General features: G+C 41.1%; 1 protein-coding gene across 5 annotated transcripts in view; it reads left to right on the top strand.

The window, feature by feature from the left end:
- CHRM3 (cholinergic receptor muscarinic 3) overlaps positions 1 to 27112 on the top strand; it is a 544049-nt gene that overhangs the window by 445503 nt on the left and 71434 nt on the right. For all 5 annotated transcript variants that reach the window (XM_017879770.1, XM_017879769.1, XM_017879768.1 and 2 more), the window contains one exon: positions 10011 to 10137. The gene's annotated coding sequence lies outside the window, so the exon portion shown is untranslated. The remainder of the gene's footprint in view (positions 1 to 10010; positions 10138 to 27112) is intronic.

Raw genomic sequence — 27112 nt, 5'->3', positions numbered from 1 at the left:
ATCTCTGGGACCTTCTGCAACATCTCAAAGGCATGAGGAAGCTTCCCACGGGCTACTGGAGGCACTGTCTTTGGCTTCCTCTGCCTTTAGCCTCGACCCACACCCACCTGTTCTCACCTAGTTCGTCCACCCAAAATGCACAAGGACACACGTGCAAGACCCCCATCTCCTCCCTCGAAAACTCACAGTGCACCCTCTACACACACACACACACACACACACACACTTGCACAGATCTCTAAGCTCAGACTTTCTGTGACTGAGTCCCATTAAGGAGCTACAATGTTACTGTCCACCCCCCTCTCATCCTCTCAGCCCATCTCGTGTTCAAATGTCAGGAGCCACTTACTGTCCACACAACTTTAGAGAAATGACTTTCCTTTCCTGAGCCTGTTTCTACATCTATGAAATGGCGATAGTAAAGCCTGCCTTACAGGCTTTGAGAATTAGATGAGCTAATAGTATGCCTGGTGTTTGGCACATTTTCTTGATCTGTTTGGGCTGTCACAACAAAATACTACATCCTGCGTGGCTTCAACAACGGACATTTCTATCTCACAGCTCTGGAAGCTGGAAATCCAACATCAAGGTGCAGGCAGAGTTGATTTCTGGTGAGGGCGCTCTTCCTGGATTGTAGAAGGCCGCCTTATCACTGGGTCTTCATGAATTTTTCTCTCTGTACCCACGAAAAGAGAACTCTGATTTACCTTCCTTCTTTTACAAAAACACCCATCCTACTGGATTAGGACCCCAACCTTGGGATTTCATTTAACTTGAATTATCTCCCTAGGCCCTGTCTCCAAATTTGGTCACATGAGGGATTATGTCTTCAAACCATGAATTTTAAAAAACACAATTCGGTCCATAATATACATCATAGGGGCGCAGTGACATTTGCTCTTACCCTTTCTGAGCTTCTCCCACTCCCTGGAAGCTCATTGGTGTCCAGTCTTTAAAGCACGTGCATGCGTCTGCCTCATCTTGGAGTCCTGCTCTCAGTGTGGCCCATGGGCTAAGAGCACTGTAGTAGCCCTGCTTCTCACACAGGGCCAGCCTCTCAGGACTGGAGTTCTTTGTGCTCTAGAGAGCATGGCCTGTGCTATTGATGCCTGCTTCCCTGTGTCCAGAGACAAAATTATGACAAGTTTAATTTCAAGCCCTAATTGGCTTTTATTTGCAATTCTAGAATTAGGCAACACCTCATGCTATGAAATAGAATGGATGTTCTGCTGAGCTGAGCAGAGGGAGTTGGCTTTGTGGGCAGGAAAGGGCTGAAGAAGGCAGAAACAGGGAACACAAAGCAGACTGGTCGTTTCAGAATTACTCTCCTAACAGGGTTAAAGCTAAACGGACTTCCTTAGGATGCACACTCGGGTAAACTGGGCTCCTTTCGATTGGTTGCTCTGAAGCTCCTGTTGTGTGGAAGACTGACCCATTTCCAAGTTCAGTTTGATTATGTAATACTGAACATAAGTGGCTCCGCTCTGGTTTGGCCTGATCTGCTGGGGCCTAGTGCAGGAGCTCAGTCTAAAACAATGGCCTCCCATAAACTTTGTTTAACATCAGCCAGTCATCCTCTCAACTTCCTGCCACTCAGCCGGCGACTACCTGACTGGAGTCCCTGGCCAAGCAGATAGATGTGTGCTCCTTAGAAGCTCTACCTTGTTGCAGCCCTAACCTGCTCTCCTTCCAGTCGATGTCACCACAAATAAACGAGGCTAGTGGGCACAGACCCCACAGTCACAGATGGGTCCCTTAGGTCCCCCTGCAGGAGATATCTGGTCAGGCAGGCAGAAATTCATTCATGCACATGAAGGGCTTGGATCAACACTTTACACATTCCGAAGTTTCCACTATTTCTTCCGATCAGGTATCATTTTGGGTCCTGTTGCTCCTTCAGAAGAATAAAAGTGAGTCCACGGTCACTTCTAGCTCAGCCTGTATATGACCTCAGTCTTCTATTACTGCCTACGTTGAGCAAAATAGTTCATTGAGATACATACATATTTAAGCAATCAGGGAAATTTGATCCAAAAGTTCAATAAATATATAAAAGCCTATAGGAAAGATTAATGGAAAGATCAGGTAATAACATGAGATGGCTATGAGCAGTATTTTCTGTGTTGAAATGTTCATTGAAGAAGCTCGTATGGTAAAAATATCAGTAAGGCTCAATCACCATGAGCTTAGACATATGCAGACTCGCTAAATCAAAATGAGATCTTTTTGTGAATGTGTTATTTGTAGTGAGGCTTGAGGCACAGAGCAGATGAGAGGTGTCTAGGAGCTTTTCTCCCTGCCAGTCATCTTCTGGTTTACATGGAAGAAGAGGCGATGTGATTGCTATAGAATTCCGTACTTCCCTCCCCACAGCATTGCCCCACTCATGGCTTTATTCGCTGACCATGATTTCTAGACACAACCTGTCCAACCGGATGCCTGGAGACTACTGGCCGAACCTGTGCTCACTGGGCAGTGAGAAGGTGGGTGAGGTCACACTCTGTGTTTACCATGTCGGTGAGAGCTCCAGGGTAATTCACACTACCCATTTCTGAACCCTCAAGCCCAAAACAACTGTAGACCACTTCTCCTTTACCCTCAAAAGGCTTGCTGAAATATCAGCTCACAATAAGGCACATTAATGGGAGAAAAGCCTTTATACATTTATAACTACTGTGCACACAGGGAGAATCACAGAACAATTACCCAGTATCCCAATGGAACACATATGCTTATATATGCTACTTCTTAGGGAAAGGGAGGTAGGAAGTGTGGGTGATTCTAGGCGGATAGTAAATGATTTTTAGGGGAATTTAATGGACTTGAGGAACATACAGTGGTCTGGGGCAAAGTCTGTTGGGGCCACAGAGAAGATGATGATTTGTAACAAAAAGTCTATCCAGATATGTTAGTCTTCCCTCCTGTGAGATGTGTTCAGTTGATGAAAACTTGGAAAAAGGACCAGAGGTTATTGTCTTCTTCTATGGTAGGTCCAGATTTTAGGCAAATAAGGGAAGTTCAGAGAACAGTCTCATCCTATGCTTTGGGAGAGGTGTTGATGGGGGGAGAAAGGTGATTAGAGAGACTTTGAGATTTTTTTTTCGGTACAGTGTATACCAAGTGCCATATTTTGGGGTATTGGTTTGTGAGTCCCTGCAACAGGAAGATGCCATGTTGGTCTTCAAGACAACAAAACAAGCAAGCAAAAGTTGTGCCCTTGCTGTTCTACATTCCAGAAAAAACTATGCATTTCTTGAAATAATTTTATTAGTACTATCCAGAGAATAACCATCATATGAATATATCAGATTATCACATATATGCCCCAAATTGCACATCTATTATGTATCAATAAAAAATAAATTTTAAAAAATGTTAGTTCACTAGGGATTTCACAATATGGGCATTGAGTGAGATTTCTTTTTTTTCTCTCCTTGCTTATCTTTCTCTTACACTGACAAGCAGAGGGCAAACTAGGAAAGGTATAATCTTGCATGATGTATGTGGGTTTATTATCCTCTTGTGATGTGCCACCCGCAGCAAAAAGAACTACATGTTCTGACTTCATGGGTTCAGTGGCCATCCCAAAGCTAGAAGAAAGTATTTGTGGTATGGTTGTTTTTTAAAATGCAAAAGGCCTGTTAACTCTATGGTGTTTCCAACATCCAAGGTAAAGCTGACCAACACTTTCAATGAAGCTGTTGAGTCTCTAATGAACCATATACACATTAATCTCTGTTTTATCTGACATAAAAATGGCATTTGTAATTTGTGCCTCAGTTAACGTACTTCAGCATAAGGGGTAGATGTGAGCTGTGTCCTAGAAGGCAGGGCAAAGCCACTTTGCTTTCTTTACGTTGACATCATTGCTGGTCTTTAAGTGACTCTCTAGTCACACATCCATTATCAGGATATTCCCAGAAATTCTCTGATGCACATTCTGATTGCTCCCACTTTCCAGCAGGACATACACCACTCAGCGCAGGCTGGGAAGTAGGAACCAAGTGGCAGGGGCCCCAGGGGCACCAGTCTCCCCGGCACTAGGATGAGAAATGAAGCTTCACCATGCACATCAACACACAATTCCTTTTGGGATAGAAAGTGGTCACATTGGAAACTACTTTATTGAAGTTTAAATTTAGCTGGAACAGAATTTCTAAATTCCACAATCAGAATACAGTTTTCTAAAACTGTACTTGGAACACTTGGAAACTGATATGGTTCGGCTGCGTCCCTACCCAGATCTCATCTTGAACTGTAATCCTCATAATCCCCACATGTCAAGGGCAGGACCAGGTGGAGGTAATCAGATCATGGGGTCAATTTCCCCCATGCCGTCCTCATGATAGTGAGTGAGTCTCACAAAATCTGATGGTTTAATAACTGTCTGGCATTTCCCCTGCCTGCACTCACTTCCCGTGAGGAAGGTGCCTGCTTCTCCTTTGCCTTCCACCGCGATTGTAAGTTTCCTGAGGCCTCCCCAACAATGCGGAACTGTAAGTCAATTAAACCTCTTTCCTTTATAAATTACCCAGTCTCGAGTATTTCTTTATAGCAGTGTGAGAACAGACTAATACAGACGCTAATAGATGAGCATTAACAGAAATATTTCTGGATAGAAATCTAATCCACTAAATGATAATATCTTTTGAAAAGTATGGCCCCACAACCAACACAATTAAATAGTAATGAGCAACACTTGCCCTTTTGTAACCAACAAATGGTACCCATAACTTGGTTGTGACGCTGAGATCCCTGGCGTGTCTTATAACTTGGGTTGTGTTTCTAAAACAAGGATGGAGAAATAACTTAAAGATAGCTAAATCGAGTACTCCAAATTGCAAGAGAGCTTTTCTACTTTCTAGGGATTGTGTTATTTGTTTAACCAGAGCATCCAAAGGTGGATGTGCAGTGATTATGATGATTTATCTAGCATGAAATGTGAGCATATTGAAGAATCCTTATTCTACATAAACCAAATCAATACTACTTCAAATAACGTCTACAACTTGAAAAATTACAGATACCAAGTTAAAAATTTAGACTGAGACCCAGATCTCAATCCAGGAAGGTAAGTTTCTGCTTATATTTAAATAAATTATCATAACCCCAGTAAGCACAGAGGTTCCTTTTATTTAACCCCATGTTGACCCTAACATGCAAGGCAAAGAATATAATTAATAAAAGTTAAGTTTGTATTATGGACACTAACATCATTGCTGAATAATGAGACGTGGAAAGGGGTTTTTCATTAAATTGTGCCTTTGTGGAGCTTAGGCAATTTGCAACGTTGCATCATTACCCAAGTAATATAGGTTCTTAGAGTAACAATGTTACAGGAGGAAACAGAAAAGATATGTGTGGAGACCCAAATCCAGCAGTTGTAATTTCCCCACAGTTACAAAATGGCAAAGAAATAGACTAAAACCCTGGTCTTCAAAGAAAGGCAGGAAGATGATAATATCAGAAATAATTGTCCTCCAGGTACTCAAGAGTTCAAGGCTGAAATTTTACAAACCGATGGTAGACAGTTTATCACAGATGTATGTCAAAGTGAGTGATTTATCCTTGCACATAACCTAATAAGCTCTAACATTTGTGCAGCATTTTATAAACTTTAAATTACTATTTCCTACACCGTCTTAGCTGGTCATCAAGAAAGCTCAATGAGAGAGGCAGATAAGGTAATATCCCTTGGGAAACTTAGCTCAGAGTCAATGACGTAATCATATTCAACTAGGAATATAAAAGTCAATAGCCTGATAGAATCATAGAGAAGAGACCTCCAGGTACCATCTAGTCAAGCCTGGTGCCTTGAGCAGGATGGTATCTAATATGTCCAAGACAGTTGACAAGACAATTATGATCAATTCCCCCAGCCTTGGTCCAGGGAGGCCACCTGTGAGATGCCTGGCGCCCGGACAGGCTTCTGCTTGTTTCCTGTACATTTTCTTCATTCAGGATTGGGACCATAATGCCTTCATCCCTGATCCCCGCCCTCTCAGCCGCAACTCAGTATTGAGAGAAGGATATATTATCATCAATTCTTTAAAATATTTTTTATTTAATCACTTATTAATGCACTGAAGTCATCTTTCAGAAGTAATTATAAACATAGGCTAAGAATTAAATCAATGCTTTTTCTCATCAGGAAGTGGTTTATGTGAGATTTTTCCAATAGGAAAGACCAAATAAAGCGAACAACTCGACAGCACAGAAGACCCTTTTGTGGTGTCTTTTTTAAGTAAAATGACAAACTTGGGGAAAAAATAGTTTTCCAAAAGGAATTAACAAGAAAACTGGCAAGCAGATAGAATGTCAGATGATGCTAAAACAGTGACAAATTCAGTCAAGGAAACTATAACTGCGTAACTGTGGGCGGAATTAGATCAGACGCTGACCTTTCCCAAACACCTAAAGAAAACAGCTCTCGAATAATTACTGTTGAAAGGAGCCTGCAAGGTTCCCCGTGTGCCTGTGGCTGGGACTCGGGAGCATGTGCGTGACCATCTGCTGCCGGGCACAGAATGCCAGGCTGCCGGCGGTGCCCTCTGTCTCGTTGGCGAGGCCACATTTCACTCCAGCTCCTCATGCCATCGTATCACACATCTTTGTTCTCTCCTCTAAAATATAGCCACTTGTTTTATATCTTGAATGTAGCATAGAGAAGCTTTACAATTTTACCACCAAAGATGCCATGGTGTGAGCCACGGCAGAGAACAACAGTCAGCAAATACATGGATCCTTTTCCATTTAGGACCAAAGATTACAGAAGGTGGACTTAGTGCCTTCAATCGAGGTGTTTCAACGTGCAAATGTAGACTTCTTCCCTTGCTTAATGTATAAGACAATCCAGCCCCCATGTTCCATACTTGTACAATGCCAATGGAATTTCATTTATTGCTGGCATATAATCACAAAGTTAGGTGAAAATGATAAAAACCTCTTATCTACCGATAAGCAGAAGATAATTAATGAATATATTGATTCTTTTCCCTGTAAGGGGAAAAGCAGTCTAAAACAATGTACGTATCTATAAATTAAAATCATCTTTGTGTTCCCTGTATCCTTAGAAGTATGATTATCTTAACAAGAAAATACCGACCAAAAGTGAGCCTTGTAAAACAGAATTAGCTATTAAGAACACATCTAGGGTAGAGAGGAAAACAATTAACATCTATTAAAATACTCACCAGTTATAAAAAGTTATAGTAACATAGGACAAACTAACACAGATATTGACGATAGTTATAAGCAAAATCCTAACCACGGAGATCTAGTGGCTTTGCCTGAAAGATTCTTCCTCCTTAAAGTATTTCAGATCCCATACCTTTGTTATTTCTTTCAGCTATTCCAATGAGACCTGATTCCTTCAAATAAAACCTGCAACTTCAGTCTTCTCAACTTTAGCCCATCTTCATCAGTGGCAATCATCCTTGGCAGTTCATGCATTCATTCATGTATTTAACATACATTTACTGAGCACCTGCCAGTGCACACGCTGTAATCGGCACTGGGTTACAGGGGTGGGCAAAGCAAATTGCTTCAGGCCTACCCTTACGGGACCTACAGTCCAGTGGATGCCTTTTTAATTCTGAGAAATTCACAATTGCTTCATTGTAGTGATTGCTCTGTGAAAACTTTAAAATCATGGTCATTAATATTTTATATCAATTCACTAGCATTCTTCTCATCTATTCAGGCCAGCACTATCTATTCTAGCCTAAAGAACACCCCACCCCTGCTCCACCCTCTACATCATTTGTTTCTCAACTTTTATCATTATTATATGCACAATACGAATATGCCAAGTGCCCTCCCTCTCTCTTTGCCTTCAAATCTTATCTCTTGGTACCTTGAAAGTGCTGCTCAATAATTCCATCTTCTATAAAGTTCTCACTTGGTTTCAGTGATTCCCACAGTACACTCGGCACTTACATACAGCTGTAAGTTCTCGTGGTATATGTATGTTATTGTCGTTCTGTGACTTTGAGTTTTAGAATTACTGACGATGTGGGCCGAGCGCGGTGACTCAAGCCTGTAATTCCAGCACTTTGGGAGGCCGAGGCGGGTGGATCACGAGGTCAGGAGATCGAGACCATCCTGGCTAACGTAGTGAAACCCTGTCTCTACTAAAAATACAAAAAATTAGCCGGGCAAGGTGGCGGGCGCCTGTAGTCCCAGCTACTCGGGAGGCTGAGGCAGGAGAATGGCGTGAACCCGGGAGGCAGAGCCTGCAGTGAGCTGGGATCGCGCCACTGCACTCCAGCCTGGGAGACAGAGCAAGATGCCTTCTCAAAAAAAAAAAAGAATTACTCATGATGTGAACAGATACTCACGTTCATAGCAGCATTATTTACAATAGCCAAAAGACGGAAACAACCGAACTGTCCATGGATGGATGAAGAGATAAATAAAATGTAATATGTACATACAACAGAATATCATTCAGTCTTAAAAAGGAAGGAATTTTTTTTTTTTTTTTTTTAGTCTTGCTCTTTTTCCCAGGGTGGAGTGCAGTGGTGCGATCATAGCTCACTGCAGCCTTGAACTAACTCCTGGGCTCAAGTGATCCTCTTGCTTCAGCCTCCCGAAGTGCTGGGATTACAGGTGTGAAACACTGCACCTGTCCAGGAAGGAAATTCTAATACATTCAACAACATAGATGAGCCTTGAGGACATTATGCCAAGTGAAATAAGCCAGTCACAAAATGACAAATACTATACGATACCATTTACATGAGGAACATAGAGTAGTGGAATTTGTGGACTCCAAAAATAGAATGCTGGTTGCTGAGAACTGGGAAGAGGGAAAATGCAGAGGTATTGTTTAATGGGTAAAGAGTTTCAGTTTTACAAGATGAAAAATATTCTAGGGAAAGATATATATCATTGTGAATATTCTTAATGCCACTGAATTTTACACCTAATGGTTAACATGGTAAATTTTGTGTTACATGTATTTTACTACAATTTTTAAAAAATCTTTTTTAAAATCAAGTATGCTCATCCCCACCACCCTCGCTCCCCATTTGGTTGTAAGGAATTTAAGAGATGCTGCATTTTGCTATCTTATAGTCCCTGTTGCCATTTGTTCTATAAATACGGGAAACATTAGATGAGTAAATATGCTCGATGGGCATACCTGAATATGACTGCAAAGTGACTACCTAAGAGAAAGAGAGAGAAACAAGAAAGTTCCTCAGCATCAGTGCATCTCTGGTTTCAGTATTATGTGGCAGCCATGTTCTGGAGGAAACCAAGGTCAATGTAGCCTAGATTTCAAGGAGAGGACTGTGGCAAAGAACCAGATATGCAAAAAAATTACCTTAATCTACAGGAAAGGAAAAATGACAAGTATCAGGAAACGTAATCACTGGAAGAGCTACAGGGTTAATATGGGAGGCAGGCACTTTGTTAAAGAGATTTTTGATAAAGGGTAGAAGCAAACACGATCCTGAATGAGAAAAACCTGTGAGCAATGTACAAAATACAGATCAAATAAGATGGAAGAAAATGCCTCAATCTGTTGAGGGAAAATGCAGGAAAAGATCATTTCTACAATAGAGGAAAAGACATGAACCAATGAAAATAATAATATTTCTTTCCAGGCCAACACTAAACATAAGTTGCAGAGCTGGCCTGTGGTGGAACTCACAAGTCTTATTGGCAATATATGTGAGGAGACAAAAAGCAACATATGGAGAAATACAAAAATATACTCCCTAGAGATACTGCCTCTTCAGATGTCAAGAAAAACCTGGATGAAATGAAGCAAGAGTGGCACGCTGCAAAGTTACAAATTCAAGGCCACCCACAGAACCAAACATTAACACTTAGGTAACTTGGTACTGAAATAGTCCCTTTCTTTTATGACTTCAGTTGAAGACTCTAGGGAGGGAAAACAGAGACGTTGGATCATTCTATGATGCTTAATGACTCCACCATTAAAAACAGGAATTCAAAGTGGGAGAAGTAACTGACTCCTTGCCTGGTTTCTGTCTCCCCAGGTGGAGCTGGTCTCTTGGGCAGCCTGACATCTGGTCCACTCCTCTGTCCTATGCCGGGATCATCATGACTGTAGAGATTACGTCACTGTTTTGCATCCTTATTACATAACTCAGTTCCTGGTAGATTGTAAGTACACAGAAGGTGTTTTTTTAATTAAAAAATGGATGACTGAATAGAAGAATGGACAAATTGCCTTTTTGTATTCTGGCCACTGTTGATTAGTTGTGTGACCTCAATTAGGATGTTTTAACTCTCTGTGTCTTCACTTCCTCATTTATATGTTGAAGGTAATGACAGTTCCTACCTACCACACAGGCTTCTTGAAGATCAAATGGCATAGGGTGGGTAAAAGGTTTAGATTACTGCCTAGAAATAGCACGTTTCACTAAAAATTACCTATTACTCATTTTTTTTGCTAAGAGATTGTATAAACCTAATAAGCATCATATAGTTTACTATGCACAGATAATTTTTAAATCTTATAAATACAAATTTAACCCGCAAAAAAAAAAAAAAAAAAATCAACATAGTTGCCACCTAACAGTAAAATGTTACCTGTTCATGAATTCATTCAAGGCGGTAAATCACATTGAACTGCAAATATTTTTACAGTATCTAAGTATGAAATACTAGAATACCTTTAATGTATTTTAAATTAAAAAATCATTATAAAGTGCAGCATATAATTCTTTACATTCTTTTTTATAACACATGGGAGACAATTTAACTTTGTGTTTCAGATTTCTGCTCTTATCATAAATTATTTATTCCTCATTCAACACATATTTATTAAACACCTACTGCATTCTAGACACAAGGGAGACAATGGTGAAGTAAACACAGCTACAGCTCCCTTTGAGATTATGTTTCTGTTAGGAAAATCAAATACACATACACAAATAGACACACAAATACACACGTCAACACAGAGAGATACACATATATACACACGCGTATATTCACACATAGATATAGACACATATATACATACGTAGACACACACAGTTACACACACATAGATATGCATACACATAGATACACACATTCATAAATACACACAGACACATGCACATAAATATACATGTGTATATACATACGTAGAGATATATACACACATAGATATATATACACCTATATATGTACACACACATAGATACACACACAGGTGTATATATACACACACTTGTACACACACATATACACATACAATGTTGTGGGACCATAACTGGCACGAAGGAAACTGATTACAAAGGGTAGAGCATGAATAAGATGGCTTCTATAGTGTACTCAGGGAAGGACAGTCTAATATAATAACATTTAAGCAAAGAACTGATTGAAGTGAGGGTGCTCTCTGGGAAAGGACCATGTCAACGAAGACGAGGAGGTGCAAAAGTCTGAGGTGGGAGCATGTTTGGAGCATTCCAGGAACAGCATCGATGCAGTACGGACAGAGAACAGTGGGCAAGGGGAGAGGGGTATGAGATAAGATTGGGAAGGCAGCTGGAAGCAAGAATATCAATGCAGATTTTGCTCTAAGAAAATAGAAGATATCAGAGGGATCCCGTGCTAAGGAATGATGTGATCTGGGTTATGTTCTGGAAGTGTCACTCTGCCTGCTATGCAGACAGCGGATGGAAGGAGATCTAAGATGAACAAAGGAGACCACTTAAGAGACTTTCAGGAAACGGTCATGGCTTGGACTAAGATTCAGGGCAAATTTAAAATAGAGCCAAAGGGACCTGCTGATGGATGGGATGTATTACGAGGGCTAGATCTGTGGCTATATGTGACCCGCTGCAGCAGGTGTGCAGACACTTGCTTTCTTGAAATGTCCTTGATGTTGCTTTTGTTGTTGTTGTTGTTGTTGTTACTGTTCTTGCTTTGTTTTAATTTCTTTCCATCTCTGTGATTAAAGCAGACTGAAGTTAATGAATCTCTGTGCTGAAGTGGATTGTTTAACTGTAGATATGAGTAGAACTGACAGTTCTAAGTCTAATTCCAACAATGGAATTTTGGCCTTTCTGAGCTTCAGTTTCCTCAATTATGAAGTAAGAAAACCCGCTAGCTTTGCAAGTCTGTGCCTCTCCTACCAAAAGCTATGGTATTGGTGTCAGTTTGGTCAAAGGCTTTTCCAGTTGGTACAGCCCCCTGGGACAGGGAAGGAATTAGTTCAATTGACTGCAAGGAGTGAATGATTTTTTCTTTTTTTTTTTTTTTTTTGAAAAGAAAAGAAATTTTAAATTTTTTATGTCGATTGGCTTGGTTTCCATTGAGATCAAGGATTATTGCAGCAAGTTTAGAGTTCTAAAACACCAGCTATCTGTTACCGTATTTTATTTTCCATGCTAAAAAAAGCATGTGTTTTCAGATAAATTTCAATGTATCCATCTTTTGTGTTTCATCTTATAACAGTTTTACTAAAAATTGTTTGACTCATGTGGTCTTCAGGTTGGGGAAGACTAGGACAGACGGCACAGCAGAGTGGTTAAAGCAGGGTCTCAGAGGCAGACTGCCTCTATGTGAAACCCAGCTCTGCCACTTACTGTGTGATCTTGGGAAAACTGCTCACCCTCTCTGTGCTCAATTTCCCTATCTCTAAAATGAGAATAACTGTATTACTTCCCTCAGAGCCTCAGAATTGCTGTGATAATCAAATGAGTTAATGTCCAATGAGCACTTAGAACGTTGCCGGACACACAGAAACACCAAATAAGAGCCCCTTATAATTATTATTTTTATCTCTACTCAAATACTGTATCTACCTCTATTTTTAAAGAATTTGAAAAATACTTGATATTTGAAATCTCTGTGATTATTTCAAGGAATTTAATAGCAAAATGATACCTGGGCCTTGGAACTGTCATTTAGGATGGACCACTTGTGAAATGTGCCTTTTTAAAACATTGTGGATTTTCGAATCTGAAAGAACTCAGTTCATCCTGCTCTGCTCATTTAGTGGTCCTAAGTCTTTGTGGAAATTCTTTCTGAGCTTATATTCATCCATCTGTCAAATAAAGATTAACTTCTTGAGGTTGCTGTTAGGACTAAAAGAGATAATACATGCAAAGTGCTAGAAAATATATTAATATTACATTCTTTACCTCTCCACCCTCAGTCAAAATATGTGTGACTTAAGCAGTGTATGTGAAATTTAACGTGATGCCTTCAGGATTCAGAAAAGAAATGAGGATTCAGAAATGAAATGTCTGTGGAACACGTGTGGATAAGAGTTGCTTATGGCCGGGCACAGTGGCTCACGCCTGTAATCCCAGCACTTTGGGAGGCCGAGGCAGGTGCATCACGAGGTCAGGAGTTCGAGACCAGCCTGGCCAATATGGTGAAACCACATCTCTACTAAAAACACAAAAACACTAGCCAGGCATGGTGGTGCGCGCCTGTAGTCCCACCTACTCGGGAGGCTGAGGCAGGAGAATCACTTGAACCGAGTAGGCGGAGGTTGCAGTGAGCCGAGATTGCACCACTGCACTCCAGCCTGGGCAATAGAGGGAGACTCCATCTCAAAAAAAAAAAAAAAAAAAAAGAGTTGCTTACAAGAAAACAAGGCCATTCATGGTGACATTGTCCCTGTGAGCAAAGAGGACCAATGATGTCCCTGAGCTGTGGACACCACCAGGCTCCTATACCCAGCCTCTGCAGGACCACCCTACAGCCTCTCACCCCCCCCGAAACAACCACATTTTTCATTGGTGATTCCTCAGTCTCCTAATTTCAGAACATGTCGTACCAATGGGCTTGAGGAGGTGGAAAGTTCCCCTATTCATTCCATGAGATTTTTAAAATTGGCTTTGTTTGTGCTTGGGATTTTTATTTTTTTCATAGGGGCTTTGTATTTTAAAAGTACATTTAAGAAAGGGCAGTGCCATATAACATTTCGTTATTATTGACTGCTTTGTCACGTGTCACCAAGAGGTAGAAGCAGCATTGCTTAGAAGAAAGAGCACAGCCCAGTGAGTCAGGACGACAGGACCAAGCCAAATGCACCCTCACCAGTCAGGAGACGCTGACTCGCCATTTCCCCTCTCCGTTTTCTTAACTCTAAATGGAAGATGTTGAATGAGATGGTTTCTAAGGCCTTAATTCCGTCTACAATCCTTTGATGTATGAACACCAGAGGAAGCTCCTGGTGGTCTCTCCCCTTGGGCCTGGACAGAACAGGAGAATGGCCGACTGCTGGGCCTTCCTCAGAGCCCTCTCTGCCAAGTGCCTTACCAATGCCCTCTTGATCAATTAAGGGAACACAGCATCAGAATACTGGAAGGAACCATTTTTCTTTGACTTGTTTAATACATTTCTGTTTCAGACCCTATCGTGGTAAGTGTTCTGGCCATTTTAACAGACATAAGCAGAAAAAATGAGAACTCATCCTTTAATTTTGTCTGTGGTTATAGAAAGAATATCAAACAGACTGATGGAACTATTGAGAGTCTTAAGAAAAGAGATAGTTTGTCATTTCAAGCATAGCCTGGCAAATATCTGTGCTCTGCAAATTAAGTCAGAAGTTCAATTGCACATGTGAGGCCTGGGGATGCCTGAGCCGGACATATAAGTGCCATGTGGCAGGGGAGGATCCTTGGCCAACAGCATTCTGGAATACCACTGGCTAAGTGTCCTGGCCATGAAATCAGGTGTTATATAGATTAAAGCCAATATCCGTGTGTTTTATGAGGAATTAGGCAGTAAGGCTTTTAAGCATTATTTTTTTAGATAATAATATTTAAATAATAAATTAGAAATTATTATTTTCCTCCTAGAAGCATCCTTTCCAAAAGGCAAACAGCCATTAGCATGCTTTATGTGATGTGCTTTCTCTGTGTATTTACCGAAAGACCATCACACTTTTGCCTCAGTTGTCATGCTCATTTTTTGGTTTGTGACCTTTATGGAAATGAAGAAAATAATTAACTCTGCCTGCTTGTGGTCTAGGACAGAAGCTGTCACTGCATGTTTTATGGTAAAATCGCTTGAGAGGAAGCAGCTGCATGCCAGCCTGATGGTCCCACCATTGGACGGCCGGCCCCCTGATTTCTGGAGGAGGTCATGCTTTTTCACGGGTTCATGGCCAGCCAGTTACCTTTTGTCACATTTTCTTCTTCCTTTATAATTTTGTCAAACTGAGGGGAAAAAAAAAAACGGCCACAGTGTGCAGAAAGCAAACTGGAATCTGGTGCTGCCATTAAGCACATCTGTATTTCCACGGCAAAGTGTACAACTTTGAATGACTTTTTCTTAGCAAAATCCCTAGTGTTTGTCTTCATTCTTAGAAAGGGTAGCAGCCTCCACTGTAGTCATTCCTTACTTGAACATGCTAAGAAGCCCTCCTAGCCTTCCGAGAAACTCTTACCAGGAAGGGGTCCTGATCCAGACCTTAAGAGAAGGTTCTTGGATCTCACCCAAGGAAGAATTCAGGGCGAGTCTGCAGTGCAAAGCAAAAGTCAATTTATGGGCCGGGCGCGGTGGCTCAAGCCTGTAATCCCAGCACTTTGGGAGGCCGAGACGGGTGGATCACGAGGTCAGGAGATCGAGACCATCCTGGCTAACACGGTGAAACCCCGTCTCTACTAAAAAATACAAAAGCTAGCCGGGCGAGGTGGCAGGCGTCTGTAGTCCCAGCTACTCGGGAGGCTGAGGCAGGAGAATGGCGTAAACCCGGGAGGCGGAGCTTGCAGTGAGCCGTGGTGATCCAGCCACTGCACTCCAGCCCGGGCAACAGAGCGAGACTCCGTCTCAAAAAAAAAAAAAAAAAAAAAAAAAGTCAATTTATGAAGAAAGTAAAACGGTGAAACAACAGCTGCTCTATAGACAGAGTAACGCATTCCCAAGAGTTAAGAGGAAGAACACGTTCATCCTAGATGCAATACGTGTTTATATATAGAATAAAAAAAAGGTCATGGGGACATGGTGCTCTGCTACATGGGTTTGTGATAAAGAATTAATTTGCTTAATTACTATATTTTGCAGGTATCGATATTATTATCTTTAGAGCAAAATTAGGAATGCTTCTGTTCTCAAGATATTGGGATATCAGGACACTCCTGAGTCTGGCCTGTTTAGTAAACGTCATCAATCTGTTCCCTTTACCATAAACTTCCAGAGGCTAGGAATGCCTAACTTTCTGGGAACACAACCCAGCAGGTCCCAGCCTCATTTTTCCCAGCCCTCACTCAAGATGGAGTCGCTCTGGTTCAAACGCCCAAACCATCATTCCGAGTAAACTATCGCAAGGACAGAAAACCAAACACTGCACATTCTCACTCATAGGTGGGGACTGAACAATGAGAACACCTGGACACAGGGTGGGGAACATCACACACCGGAGCCTGTCGTGGGGTAGGGGGAGTGGGGAGGAATAGCATTAGGAGAAATACCTAATGTAACTGTTGAGTTAACGGGTGCAGCACACCAACATGGCACATGTGTACATATGTAACAAACCTGCATGTTGTGCACATGTACCCTAGAACTTAAAGTATAATAATAAAATTTTTTTAAAAATAAAAAAAAAAAAACATCTCTGGACCCATTGTGCAGATTTCATAAGCTACAAAGCCTTGTATCTCAGTCCGCACAGATATTTCAAGCTGCACTTCAGTACTGACTTGAATTTGGGGTCCACCTCCCTTGTTATAAGTATGGGCCAGGCCTGGACCAGAGGTTAAGGTGACTTGGTCACTCCCTCTAGAAGTAAAGCTTTTTCCTTGCGTCAGGTTTATATACGTCAGCTCTTTCTCCGCTTGGGATAGGATCTTTCCAAGCAAGCTCCTTGACTGCTCACGCAAAGAAACCCCGGCTTTGTCCTATGACTAGGATGAATATAGTCTAGACTCAGGCTTGATGTCCATGGAAACCAAGAGAAGAACCAGGTGAAAGGAAGAGTCTCTCCAACTCCTCCAGGTGGTGACTTTCAGAGGAGCATCTTCCTGGGTCACCTCTTACCTTTTGGACCTCACACTATATCCCAGTGGAGGTCAAAACCAGGACTCAACAAAAGAGGCTAATACTCTCAGACCTGGGGGTATTTGTGGGATTTTGACCTTTCCCCAAAACCTCATTGTTACCAAACAGAGGAATTCCTGCACGCTGGCTGAGGAGAACTAACTTTTTTATTAATACATTCCCGAGGAGGGGACAACCTTCCATGCATGCTGTTGATAACTGAGTGTAACAGATTCCCTGGTGGACTCTGAAGGCTCTGGCTTGGGATTACTTTAGCCATAAAACTGCCTCATTACCAAGTCCTTCTGGTGCTTCTGGAGCTCAGCTCCCTTGGAAAGTGTCCAAATCAAAACTCCCTTTATACCATACTCCTTTGTGTCCTGATGCCCTGAATAGTGAGATTATCGGCTACACCCACCTGCTCCTGCATTTCCTTCCTGCTCAATTTAAATAAACAATGAGCTGTTTTTCTTCTTGACTAACAGCCAGTCTATACAACAGCAGCAGGAAGATTACTTTCTATCTGTATGCAAATAGATACATAGCTGAGTTCTCTCCAGTCCCCGGGAAAAGACCCTTTTAACTAAATGACTTATGCTTCTGTTTCTTCATGTATAAAATTAGTGGCTTGGTGCTAAATAACCTCAATCCCCTTCTGGCTGTATAATTCCACATCTCTCTCTCTCTCACACACACACACACACACACACACACACACACAAACTGGGGAGGATAAAATTTGCACACACTCAACAATTAGAGAAAAAGCAAAGTAGTACATGTTTAAAAGTTCAATAAATACTCAACTCCCTACTATGATACCCACGTTTCTTCTCAACTTAATGTATTTTTTTTTTTAAACAGAGTCTCACCCTGTCCCCCAGGCTGGAGTGCGATGACGCGATCTTGGCTCACTGCAGCGTCCACCTCCCAGGTTCAAACGATTCTCCTGCCTCAGCTTCCTGAACTTAGTGAGGGGCTTATTCTCTCTCTCCCTGCACCATAGACCTTTAGGCAATAGAAATACCCACCCGCTAAGCAAAGCTTTCTACACTTACCTGCTCCTGACAGCCAAGTTCATACAGTCCCCACTAATCCAAATGCTCTTTATCCTTCTACTTTAGGTGATTCCCACCCAGTCTTCAAAGATCTGCTCAATCATCACTCTCCCTGAAGGCAGAAAGTCAGGCTGTGTTTCTGAGTATTCATGGCTCCTTGCTAAGACCTATAGCACAACACTTGAAGTACAGTAGCATGGCTTACTGTGTATGCAGCTGCCTCCACCAACTAGACTGAGAACTGTTCAGATTTCACTTTTTTCTACCCTACGAACTAGTACCACACTAAAATTGTAACAAAGTTCTCAATGATATTCACTGGGTATACCTTCAATATATTTTCTTAGGGAAATGTTTTTTACATAAACATACTGAGGCTTACGTTTAACACATACACTCAGTTGTATGTCTAAAGTCAGTGGTACAGGACAAGCAAATGGAAATATGGGTAAGCTTTGGTTCTAGGAGAATTAGTTCATTTTCATTACTTGGAGATTCTAGAGGAGCAGTTTACTGAAGATTCACGTAATGGGGCTAGACGTCAAGGGACAAGTCATATTCTACCTTAAATTGCCATTGTGATTTAAACGTGTTTCCCCCTTTAGCAGTGTTTTGTCTAGCAATGATTAAATTATAAACCACATGGATGTCTCGCTGGCCAACAGGAAACTGGGCAGATCTTCCATCTTTCCGGATCCTCCATGCCAGCATGATTTTACATCTTTTGTTTGAAGATGAACAGAGCTGGCTCTGCCTTTCTTCCTTTCTTTCCCCTTTTCTTATTCCTTCCTTCAATGAAGACATTAAGCATGAATCTTTTCAAGATTTCTGTAGTCCTTCCGTAAGCAACTGATGAATGCCCACTATGTTCGCTGCACAACTGCAACACAAATAGGGAAGGGAAAAGATTGTTTGGGCAATGCTGTCGAAGAGATTCTTTTTTCACTTGGAAAATAATTATTTATTTAACAACATTTATTGACTTTCTTCTATGTGCAAAGGCACTCTAAGAGATGGAGACTGATAAGGCTTGGTTTTCGACCATCAAAGCCTTTCGAGGTTTAAACAATGGTTTTCAAATTTCAAGTCATGAAATCAACTTAGTGCATTAGGAAGAACGTTTGTATTTATTTCGAATGGCATAGAATAGAAGACTTCCAAGTACCTCCCATAGAGTGAGGTATTATCACATGAAAATTATTTCTCCGTGTATGTGTGTGCACTGGGTCACAAAGAAAAATGTGTTTATTTCCATAGGACGCAGTTAAAAATTTAGAAGCCTGTTGATTCAGATGAATGAACAAACATGGACCTGAATTACCACATTTTAGGTTTTAACAAATTGAATGGAAGTAGGCATGGGGGACTCAATATCAAGTTAATAAGCATCAGAGATCCAAATTGCCAACATTGCATCATGTCCTTGCCGCTTCTTTTGAGTTGATGGAGATACAGTTGTAGAGAAGAAAAAGATCCATGCTATGTGTGTGCAGGCACGGAGGGTATTTTATGGGGATGCAGCTGGCTGCAGATTCCAGCCAATGACCTGCTGTGACCTCTTGTTTCAACTGAGGGGCATACTGGCTTCATACTGACAAAGCTTAGTGACCAGTTCCCCAGCCAGCAGTCCACCAGTGAAAAATAGAAACATTTCAGAGAACAGCAGGAAATGCTAGTTGTTTTAGTCTTGTCTCCCACAACTATTTCAAAAACAAAGTCTTATCCTCAGATTGAGAAAGGGTATAGCTTTAGAGGAGGTGTGTTTTTCTCCATTCTGTTACGTAATCAAGTATCCGAGCTGGCACCGTGTTTGCTGAATGGAGACATATCAAATCATTTTCTGTTTTTTTTAACAGGCAGACTATACATGTATTTCAATTGATAAAAATATAAGAATCCCCATGATTATGTTATTTCTATTCCAGTATTTTCCTTGGCTGTGGAACTGCAGTAGGAGCCCTCCTGTCCTTTAATAATACTATGCTCTGCTAGAAGTGGGGAAGCCAAGTTCATTCTGCCATCCCTTTTCATCTCGAACCTCCTTTTCACCTGAGAGCAGACCCTCATAGGACTCCTAGACCACTGTCTATGTGTGCAGGAATGAGTAAGAAAAGGAAGGTTTCTTCACTTATAAGATGGGTGGAGGCAGCTGGGTGCGGTGGCTCACGCCTGTAATCCTGGCACTTTGGGAGGCCAAGGCAGGTAGATCACAAGGTCAAGAGATCGAGACCATCCTGGCCAACATGGCCAACATGGCCGTCTCCACTAAAAATACAAAAATTAACTGGGCTTGGTGGCACATGCCTGTAATCCCAGCTACTTGGGAGGCTGAGGCAGGAGAATCGCTTGAACCCAGGAGGTGGAAGTTGCAGTGAGCTGAGATAGCACCACTGCACTCCAGCCTGGTGATAGAGCAAGACTCTATCTCAAAAAAAAAAATGGTGGCTGGAGGGGAGAGGCAATTATGAGGACTCTTTGGACCACACAATGTCAGTATCCTTTCCTACTGTCAGTAATGCATGATAAACAGGGTTGTAAGCAGAAAAAAATGCAACATTTTGGTTTCGTGCTCCAGGGATCAGCCACAGGCTAGCGAGACCATGATGGGAATCTGTTGTTTCTCACGGTGTATGAGGCAGGGAGACCACGTCTTACTTTTCTTTCATTTCCATGCTTGCTCTTTGAAGACTCTGTTTAGAGCCAACAAAGTGATATATTTGACACATCCTTAATGATAGATCAAGAGTGCCGGAGAAATATCCAAGCACATAGAATTGCAAAATGAGAATGAAGCTGTAGAAATCATCAAATCCAACTTCTTGTCTCCAGATCTTTTTGTTCCTGACCTTTGAGCTAGGAAGGACTCTGAAGCCAGGATCAGGTACAAGTCCTCACCTCTTCTCTCTCTCAACCCTGCTATCCTTTGTAAGCTGCAAACCCTGACAGACATTTTGCAACCCATCAATTCCAGAAACTTAATGATTACAATATGTTATATAAGCTTTAAGTTAGACTCTACAGAACTTAAAGTGAAGCACAGCAGTAAGCACAGCATAGTAGTAGTGAACTTGAATTCCAACAAAGTATCTGTGTGCTTGAGTACTTAACTACATAATTATATAATCATTACAAGACATTTCTCCTTCAGAATTTTATATATGGCTGACTTTACCTGTTTATCTCCAATCACCAGTCTCCTGAAGAGAGTTAAAGTTTGCTGTTCTACTATCTTAACCACTGAGCGTAGTTTCTCTCATCCATTCATTCCTTACCCATTCATTGAGTTTTTATTCGGTGCAGCATAGGAGACCAAGTTGTACATGCTATGAAGCTGAAACAGCTAGAGTTCTGCCCTCAAAAGTTTACATTGTAGTTGGGAAGATAAATCATGTGCATAGATAACAATACTAAAAGGCAAAAATAGTAAAATAAAAATGCTTTATGGCATTTTAATGAAGAGAGAGAGTACTTCAAAACATAAGGCTCAGAGAAAGATCATGAGGGAAATTGTATATGAATTGAATCTTAAAGGCCAGGACGTGTAAAAATGAGAGATAACATTCTAAGTCATGGATAAACAGTGCCAGAAGAAATTCCAGGGACTATTTGGTTAGTGGGAAGCAGTTTATATGGACTGAAGAATGGGGTCTAACAGTGAAAGTATGCGATATCGGTTGGAATAGCAGCTTTGAATCATCCAATACCAGGCAACAGAGCTCCAACTGAATTCTAGATGATGGGAATCTATGGAAGGTGTTTGGGTAGAAAGGAGTGATTTGATCAGAGACAAATGTTTGTGGTTAAAGATTCCATTCTACACCACAAACACCATCTGTTTCATGCAGTTTTGGACAACTCTACAATATATAGGTATTTTGGTGGCTGCAATTGTCAAACAACACATGGCAAACACATTCCTTCTCTCATTCCTCCTGTTAGCATTTGTTAAACGCATTAAAATTGCCATGCCATATTTTGTATGCAAATGGTCTCATGTTCCTTACCACAAGCCTACAAAGTGTATCCTATTGTATAGGCAATGCGACCCATGCTCAAGAAGGTTGGGTGATTTGTGATCTGGTCACAAAACTGGTTAGTGATAAAGTAGACTTGGCATCTTCTCCCTTCAAACCTGGGGAATTTCCCATGATATGACAGGGTTCCCCGCACATATTCTCACTGTACTACTAACCACAAGTCCTGTAAAATATTATGGACCTTTTGATGCGTAAAACATTAGACTAGGTAAAGAAGAGAAAGCTCTTACTGCAGAAATTTAAAGTGTTTCCCTGGGAAACTGATACTTCTGAAAAATGCAGGTAAATATGCTTTTATATACTCAGGGAAGAATCAAGAAAATTTAAAATGGATTAAGGATAATGTTAAACAAAGCATCATATAGTCTAGAATATTAAAGCATGGATGGGGATAGGTTTTCTAAGAAGACAGGTAAAAAGAAGAGAGCATCATACTCATCCTCAAATACACAAAATCCAAGATATATATATCTTGTTCCACTTGACTGGCCCTTCAGGGCATTTTCAAAATACTTTTTCCTCCAAATGACTCCGTAAGATAGACAAGGTAGATATTATTTTCCCTGTGGCAAATAAGAATATCAGAGCTAATGAATTTGCCCCAAATCATGCTGGGACTGAAACTTGGGTAGGTCTTTTAGCTTGTAATTCAAAGCTACTTTCACTGTCTCTAGATCTGTATCACCATTGAAGATGATTGAGATGATTCAATCGTGTGTTGTTGTAGACTGCATGCAATTAGGACATATAATTCACTCCAGTGGTTCTGCATACTGATCAACCACATCTTTTAAGTTTTACTGGGACAGATCTCTGTTGGGCTTTTTCAACTTAATTCTAGATTATGGGAATCCATGGAAGGTGTTTGCGCAGAAAAGAGTGATTGGGTCAAAGACAAACGTTTGTGGTTAAAGATTCCATGTCAGAATATGATACTTAGGAGCAACAGTACCATTTATCCTCCTCGTGGCTTAAATGTTTTAAAATATTCAAGATCAAGAGTCCACTTATTCATATTCCCCCTTTATACAGAAAGAGGAAAGGGAAGAGTGGCATACAAAGAGACCCACGAGTACCATGAATGCTTTGGGACGTTTGCTATTACATTCAGTGGTGGGGGGAAAAGAAGAAGTGCTTTTGCATAAAGCACTCAGCTGGAGTAGAAGTGAAGGAAAGAAAGGAAGGTGGACACAGGCTGGGCTCTTCTCCCAGCAGGTAAAGAAAGAACACCATTCCCTGGTGCAGTCTGCATCCAGCCAAGGCCTCAAGAACACCATTCCCTGGTGCAGTCTGCATCCAGCCAAGGCCTCAAGAACACCATTCCCTGGTGCAGTCTGCATCCAGCCAAGGCCTCAGTTTTTGAGTTGTTAACACAATTTTTATTAATTAATGTATATTTCATTTAAATGATAATGCATGCATACACTTTTACTCTAGAAACTGTAAATAACAGTGATGGAGCTGACACCTCTGTTGATCAGCACTCAACCTCAGTCTTCCCCAGAGCTAACTACATTTATCAGTTTCGGATATATCCATCCAGGAAGTTGTCTATAAATTTACCTGTACATTACGTGTGCATTTAGAAATATATAAATTTACTTTGATGGTGGACTTTTTTTTACATCTCATTAAATATATTAAGAAGTCAGTTACCTTAGAATACTGTGTAAATTAGAGCGTTAACCCCATTAACCTGATTTCTATGCCCCATAGCTCATTTAAAAGCGAATCAGTGGCCTGCAGCACTCAAATACTTCACACGGCATTGATTTTGTATTCTTAATAATGCCCAAAGAAGCAATCTTGTTCTGCGATTCCAGTTTAACTCCTAATAAACTGATATTTGGAAGGAAGTGACAGATAATACACAAAAAAATTCAATTCTGTGAGCAAGAAAACGACCATTAGTGTCAAAATGCTGTCTACTGCCCTGGAGGATAAAGCATAGGCAGCTGTAGTACACACCATTGATGGATGGCAGGATGATCGATTTAGAACTGTTACTGAACAAAACTGGACCTTATTCTGAGATAAAGAGAAAATGTTTTAAAGATCTCATTTAAAAGCCAAATCAAATGAAATCTTTAGGACAACTGAGATCTCATTTTTGCATTTATATATGCTTTCAATAACGTAAATATTGTCAGTTAACACAAGAAAAAGGGTTACCATGGTGTTTTCTCTCCAGAATTTCTAGGATGGCTTCAGTTTGTAGTATGGTATTAGGAAAATTGAGCACTGTCACTGTTTGTTCCATTTCTTTGTGATTAATATTCATTGCCAACACCCTGGCATGTGAAGTGATTGTTCCTTGATTCATGGTGCACGTGTGGGCGGCAGCAAACACTGAGGAAGCGTCATAATTTTAGGCCATTTACAAAGACCCAGCTACCAGAGCAGATTGCTCAGAGGCCATCCACCCACATTGTGCTCCATGACACCCTGACTCTCTGCTGCTGTAACATTGACCCGAGGTGTCTTCTTTAGAATGAGCAAAGATTAAGGGAGAACATGTTGTGTGGCTTTTCACTAGTCCCTAAGAGTTGAGGACTTCAAATTTGATAGAGGCTTTGAACACTTAACTTGGATTTTTCTTTTGATATCAGCCTCTCCTTGAATAGTAGCAATATGGCATGTGTTAGAGGAGGTGACAATTTGATAGAAGATTCAGAAGGCACTGTGAGCTATTATGCTCTGGAGATGAATTTAAAAGGGATGTGGGATTTGGTATGGCATGTTGAATTTTGGTAAAACAGAATTACGTTGGTTACCAATGATGGAGTGGGATTGACTGTAGAGTTTCATTGTGTGCAGGTTCTCAACTTTCAGCTGTCTCTAAGGAGGAAAAATAGAGAGTAAAACTCTATTACCTGTTGACTTGCTATTTTTCATTAGGCCCACAGACCCCAAATAGTTTTTCTGCCATGAAAAGAAGTCCCATATAGTTACAAAACTGAAAGACTGTGGGACTGGAATCCTAAACCCATTGACAGTTAAGGTAGAAACTGGGTTCCAAGATTTAGCTGGCCAAGGCCTCAGGAGCTGACTGGACTTACCTCATTTTCCACCTGTGGTCAGGAGTAATATGTGACTCTTGAACAGTGGCTTTCAAGGCGTTAGCATAACTTGTTTCTTCTTTTGCTTTCCAACGGGAAGATGGCTCCAAATGATAGTTTCAAAAGTCCCAGAAAGTTGTCTCTGTCTCTAGTGGCTGAAAACTGGAACTAAACAGGGTAGAATGAGGAAGTGACTTGGAGAGAAATTGTGCAAAATTAAATTATATAATAAAACTTTACATCTGGAAGGAAACTTAGGATTCATTCATTCCAAGAGGTTCTCGGCTAGTGTAGGGGGGACACCTGTAACAAAATCTCGGGCCTGAATAGTTTAAAAATCTGCTTCGCATGATACTGAAATTGGCTGCTCCTTGTTTCATGAATGAGGTTCAGAGGTATTGAAAGATATATTTTGCATCATACAACTTATAACAAAACTAGAAATTGAATGCATGTCATCCATCATCAAGTCCTATGGTAATGCATATCATGGATTATAAAATTTCACTTTTAAATTCCATGTCCCCGTGTCCTTCTTTTTCTTGGGGGGGTGGGGTGGGGACAGAGTCTCGCTCTGTTGCCCAGCCTGGAGTGCAGAGATGCGATCTCGGCTCACTGCTAACTCCACCTCCCTGACCCCACCTCCTGGTTCAAGGGATTCTCCTGCCTCATCTTCCCGAGTAGCTAGGATTATAGGTGCACGCCATTACATCTGGCTAATTTTTGTATTTTTAGTAGAGACAGGGTTTCACCATGATGGCCATGTTAGTCTTGAACTCCTGACATCAGGTGATCCGCCTGCCTTGGCCTCCCAAAGTGTTGGGATTACAGGTATGAGCCACTGTGCCCAGCAGTCCTTATTTCTTAATGATGATGGATGGGGAGACCTAAAGCAGAAAAGAAAAGAAAGGACTGATAAACACATTAGAGGAGAACCATATAGGCATCTTTTTGCCCCAAATTCTGATCACTTGATATATCAGGTATTCGAGTGTCATCATAAAATCTCCAAGTTAGATGGATCATCTAGGTCACTCCAACATACACACACACACGTGCGTGCGCACATACAGGTACACACATTTTAAACACAAAGGATAACAGCAGATTTGAAAAACTGTTAAAATGATGTCACTGTATCTCAAGAACTTAGGTTTCCATTCCCGTGGCCACCATCCGGGATTCAGATCTTCAGCATTCCTGTGCCTAGATCACCAGGGTCCTACATGGTGTTTCTGCTTCCAGGACCCTGCCCCATTGTCTTGACCTTTCTTCACATCATAGTCTACAGCTTTGGTGTGATCATGTTGCTCCTCTCTCCTATAAACTTCAGTGGATCAGATCCCACCATGCACTTAGTAAGGACAAAGCCCCTTAAGTGGTTTTCTTGACCCAACCTGCCTTTGTTGCCTTTTAGGACTTTTTACTCCTTACTATCCAGGTAATATAATTATACTTCCCTCAAACAAGGGCCATACTTTGGTGACTTAGTGACTCTGCTTGTATTAATCCTCCTGCCTATATACTCATTATCACACTCCTCACCTTCATTTATCAAACGTCTGCCCATCCTTCAAATCCTAGCACAAATGCAGAATGTGATTTTCACCTCCTCTAATCATTTTTTAACAGTGCTTTTGTAGCTCTCAGGGACCCGTGCTGACCTATGTTATTATTATTTATATAATTATTTCTGGATTTTTAACCTAATCTCTTAGATTATAAACTCAGTTGGATTCTCTCTCTCTCTCTTTTTGTCTCTCTCTTTTTTTTTTTTTTTTTTTTTTGGCATTCCTCTTAGGACTTATCATTGGCTTTAATATAGCAGATTAGCTGGAAGCATGAGTGGTTCAGCAAATGGTCTCATGTAGGCAGAGGAAGAAATCTAGCAAAATATTTGGTTAGGCCGGGCACGGTGGCTCAAGCCTGTAATCCCAGCACTTTGGGAGGCCGAGACGGGCGGATCACGAGGTCAGGAGATCGAGACCATCCT

This window comes from Rhinopithecus bieti, unplaced genomic scaffold (genome assembly GCF_001698545.2).
Source record: "Rhinopithecus bieti isolate Rb0 unplaced genomic scaffold, ASM169854v2 scaffold_11565, whole genome shotgun sequence".
Lineage (NCBI taxonomy): Eukaryota > Metazoa > Chordata > Mammalia > Primates > Cercopithecidae > Rhinopithecus > Rhinopithecus bieti.
Note: the sequence above shows the minus strand (reverse complement) of the source record. Positions and strands in the feature narration are given on the sequence as shown.